Here is a 5,220-nt window from a genome sequence, read left to right as displayed (position 1 = left end):
TTCCTAAATTAATTTTAGTTGATATGATTTGAGTTTTCAAAATCATATATTATCATTTCTAAACTTAAAAATATTACTAAAATCAATGACGGAACCATAATATAATGGCTAGAGGGTCAAAAACAAAAGGAGAGTCATATTCACTAATACGACGCTACAATTACCTTTTTTTTAATAATCAACACGTATACCTTTTTTCAATGAAGTACGTAATTAAAAATAATTACATAAACATACAAAATGATTAAATAAAACTTTCAATTAACAAACAAAATACAAAGTAGAATATAGAAATTTTGACTTAATTAATAGTATGTAATTCTTGGAAAAAACGACAAACAAGTTATAGATAAAAAGATAATGAATAAAATATTAGAATCAAGTGTTTTTATAAAAATATCCCTATGCCCTATTGTCTTCCTTCCACTTTTCAATTCTGCCATTTTTACGCAGCTTCTTCTGTAACAAAGATTCTAGACTAACATCTTCTCAGCTATTATGATCAAAATATATGAGCTATATCCAGACGTCCAGAAATCAATAACGGGAGGGGCCAGGACCCTCCCCGCCCTTAATAAGTTCCGCCCTTGATGGTAATATATTTATTAAGTTTATTAATTATTTAAGTTAATATATTATTTAGTTTTTATATTCTAATTGTTTATCTTTTCCTATTTAATGTGTTTTCTTTACCTATAAATTGTAATTATTTTAATAAAAAATAATAATAAGAAATCTGTCTCAAGTTTGGTTTCTCTTCTTCTCTTTTGTTCTTGAAGCCTAGCCCACTATTCGGGTATATCGGGAGATTGACCATCTCAAATCGGTCTATATCAGCGATCGAACTAACTGATTTTGTGATTTGGTGTTTAAAGTTGGAATATAATTAATTGCGTACACCATCGCCATTCAACAACTATTTCTAATATTCGTTTCAATTTACAAATTAGAGGTTTTGCTACTTAGAATTACAATAGTTTACACAACCCCATTTCAGGTTCTAAATTGTATATCAAGATTTTGTTTCTTTTAATTTAATCTGTAATCTTATAATTTAAAGTATATAGAGGCTGCATGCAACTTGGATCAAGGACTACCATTTTGCTTTAAAAACTACTGATTAAAATTACTACATCTTGTCTACTTTTACAGCAATTGCGGTGGATTTTTAAGCTAAAATTGCAACGTTTAAAGGCCGTTTTCGGGGGATTTTAAAGGATTTTGTGTTGTCGCAGCTAGGCAGAAATTAAACTTGGAAATAATATGTCTGCTTAGCCAATCCCGGAGTAGCTTTCGTGGTTCCGAACACTTAGTATTCAACGTACACACATGAATTTAAAAAGCCATTCTACGCTACAGATCGAGTATTGATTTTTATTTGATATTAATTTCTAGTTTTGTTGAACCTTGCATGCTTGGTTGACATGTTAGATGGTGAATAGGATTTCAACTTTTACCAGTTATTTGTAAAACGTTGAATACTAGGTGCGCCGAATTTCTTTTTACGCAAATCTTACATTTTACTTAGGTTTTTTAATGTGTATATGTTTCTCTGTTTGTTATTGGCGAAAATCGGGTGAACTGTGAAGGTAGAAAGCACAATTAGTCCAAAAGGGTCATTTCAATTGTGTTTGGTAAGTCTTGCATTTTACTTAGGAACTGTGTTTTTCAAGGTTAACTTTTTATGTCATATTAATCAGGTTTTTTTTGTCCATTCTGTTTTCAAGATGCCTCTGGCTATTAGACCTAAAATTCAATCTTTTTTCTGTTGGATGGTATTTGTAATCTCTTCGGTTAAGTCACTATAGAAGAATTACCACTGTAAATAATGTTGTATTCATGAACTAAAGAAATCACCTATATAAACTGTATGGCATGCAATGCATGTGTATACACATATATGTACATTTATATTCACACATGGTGAATTGAGTTAACGTAAATAACAATTACGAGCCTAAAACACTATGATAGTATAGCATGGAATAGTGCGAATAGGTTTGTTTAGATCGGTAGTTTAATTTTTGGTTTCGATTTAACTTTAATTTGTCATGATTTTTTTTCGTCACATTCAAATCGACCTCAACCGCCCCCACAACGCGGGGGTTAAAATACTAGTTTTGAATCAAATACAACATGTTTGGCCCACCTAACTTCGACTTCTAAACTGCTCATATTGAATGATATCATGTGCATAACTTATAAAAATTGACACGTTTGGAATATTATATCTTTTCACTCTTATATAAAATTATTATATGTGAAATGCAAGAATTGCACCAGCTGACAGTTTTTATTATTCTGTAGATTGAAAATGATCCTGATGCTCTTGGTCTCTATTGTTTGGTACTAATATAAAATGGTCATCACTCTCCAATTGGTATCATCAAATGTTGTATAAATATAAGAGATTGAAACCTCCAAAGAAACCACAACAAATATGGAGACTGCAGTTGCAGAGCTGATATTCATCCCTTATCCAGGGCTTGGACATATCATGTCAACCGTCGAGATGGCAAAATTATTTGTGAATCGTGCTCAACATCTCGCCATAACTGTCCTTGTCATTAAACCTCCTGGCCCGAATTCTGGTTCAGGTATCACTGCCTACATAGAATCATTAGCTAACAACACCGTATATGATCTCATATCCTTCGTTCAACTCCCTCAAGAAGAAAACCCAACGATTCTTGACCCCAAATCTCCCATGTCTATCCTCACTGAATTCATCCCCAATCAATGCAAATATGTCAGAAATGCTGTGGCTGACAAGACAAGTGCATCGGGTCCGCATCGGATCGTTGGGTTTGTCGTTGACATGTTTTGCACCTGCATGATAGATGTGGCTAATGAGTTTAATGTTCCAACTTACGTGCACTTCACTTCTAATGCTGCTTTTCTTGGTTTTATGATTCACATCCAGACACTCACCGATCATCTAAACAAAGACTTTATTGAGCTGAGCAACTCAGATACCGAGATATCAGTTCCAGGTTTTGTCAAACCGGTGCCCACAAAAGTGTTCTGGAGTCGTCTCAAGAGTAGAGACGGACTGGACTTTGTTTTGGGGGCGGTACAGAAACTTAGAGAGGTCAAAGCAATCGTGGTTAATACATTCTTGGAACTAGAAACACACGAGATGGAGTTGTTGTCTGCTGATGTCAACATCCCGCCAGTGTATCCGGTGGGACCTATACTAAACCTAGAAGGTGGATCCAATGTCAGGAAACCGTTTGACAATGACGTCATTGAGTGGTTGGATATGCAGCCGCCTTCCTCGGTTGTCTTTTTGTGTTTCGGGAGTATGGGAAGTTTTAATGAGGTCCAGGTGAAGGAGATAGCACGTGGTTTAGAGCTGAGTGGCTACCGATTCGTGTGGTCCCTACGCCAACCTCCATCAGATCAAACATCAAGGGTCCCGGGCGATTACGAGGATATGAGCAAGGTACTACCAGAAGGGTTTCTAGAGCGAACACGTGGAATAGGGAAAGTGATCGGGTGGGCCCCACAAACGATGGTGTTGGGTCATGATGCAGTGGGAGGGTTTGTTTCACACTGTGGGTGGAACTCATTGTTGGAGAATTTATGGTTCGGCGTACCGGTAACAACTTGGCCGATGTATGCCGAGCAGCAGATGAATACATTTAAAATGGTGGTGGAGTTAGGATTAGCGGTGGAGATAAAGTTGGATTATCTGATGAATTGGTCTAATCCTAAAGCTACTACAGTCATTGTGACAAGTGAGGAGATAGAAAGTGGGATAAGGCAGGTGATGGAGAATAGCGAGGTTAGAGCAAAAGTGAATGAAATGAGTAAGAAGAGCAGATCCGTAGCGGAGGAAGGCGGTTCGTCATATGTATCTGTTGGCCGTTTTATTCAAGATTTTGTATGTGGCAACTCTTGATCCAGATTTCATTTTGTTGTTTTTCTCCTTTTTTGCTGAAGTTGAAGTCTCGTTATCATTATTGTACATGTACCCCCATCCATCGCACGGATAATCTTAATGAAAATCTAATGATAGAGAAATATAAGCAAAGGCTAGACTGTTAACATTTCTCATTTTGATTCAAGTCAGAATGAGTTTTTGACAAAAAATAATTTTAGTAAATGCCTACGTTTTCCAACAAAATTACCATCTACAATTACATAATTGACTAAAAACAAATTAGCAATACAATTACAACGCTTATCGTGCAAAGCATCATGCCCAATGGCGAAGGATTCCACCCCGGGGCCCCCTATTTTTTTACGCAGTAGTGTAAATTTACCAGTTTTTGTCCGGAATTTTTTATACGTAGTGTATATTTAGACGTTTTTGACCGAAATTTTATATACGTAGTGTAAAATTTAGCCTTTTTCGGCCGAAAATTTTTATACGTAGTGTAAAATTTAGCCGTTTTCGCCCAAAATTTTCTATACGTAGTGTAAATTTAGCCGTTTTTTGCCGAAAATTGAAGTCCACCCCCCCCCTTTATTTGTGAAATTTTGTATACATTTTGAGTCTGCCCCCCGGTTTCTTAGTCTAAGCTTCGCCACTGATCATGCCTCAAAGATGGGTTGAATGCGACCAAAAGTAGTTTTACCTGCTTTCTAAGATTCCTTATTTTTTCATCATTACTCATTTGTCCTTTCAATTATATTTTCCGTTATTATTAAACTAGTTTTAGAACTTGTGTAATACACAGGATTTGCCAATGTTTAAATTAAGGTATATTGGTTTTTATTAATCCCATCTATCACATTTTGGTCATTGTAGGTCTCAAATAACGAATTGGCTACTAATGGTCACAACTTTTAACGTACTTATTCTCAACGGTCGGCGACTAACATAATTCTAACGGTCGCCGGAAAAACGTTTTTTGCCGGAAAAGTTAAATTTTTAACCGGAAAGCACCACCTGAACCCCGCCACCACCACCGGTTGTCTCATCACCAACCAACCACCACCACTTAAGCACCACCAACCGATTGTGATACTGGTTCTAGGATTCCGGTGTCCTAAAAAAATGGGGCTTTTACTATACAAAGGTTACTAAAGGTCCGATACAGAGTTACAAAGATGTTTGGAACATAAATGTTGAGTTTTTCTACCAAATTTTTTTTACGGTGACCTGCAACTAACGGTGTTATTATTCTGTTAGTCGCGGACCGTTGGGAACAAATACGTTAAAAGTTAGGACCGCCAACAGCAAATTCGATAGTTGGGACCGACACCAACCAA

At 36.3% G+C, this 5,220-nt stretch overlaps 1 pseudogene; it reads left to right on the top strand.

The window, feature by feature from the left end:
• The first annotated feature begins 2,440 nt into the window (after window positions 1–2,440).
• Window positions 2,441–3,904, top strand: LOC143566732 (anthocyanidin 3-O-glucosyltransferase 2 pseudogene; annotated as a pseudogene).
• Window positions 3,905–5,220: the final 1,316 nt, after the last annotated feature.

The sequence above is a fragment of the Bidens hawaiensis genome, unplaced genomic scaffold (assembly GCF_021521415.1).
Source record: "Bidens hawaiensis isolate Kalapana, Puna unplaced genomic scaffold, B.hawaiensis_p1.1 tig00023043_1, whole genome shotgun sequence".
In the NCBI taxonomy this organism is placed as follows: Eukaryota; Viridiplantae; Streptophyta; class Magnoliopsida; order Asterales; family Asteraceae; genus Bidens; species Bidens hawaiensis.
The sequence above is the reverse complement of the archived record's forward strand: the minus strand, read 5'-3'. Positions and strand labels throughout refer to the sequence as shown.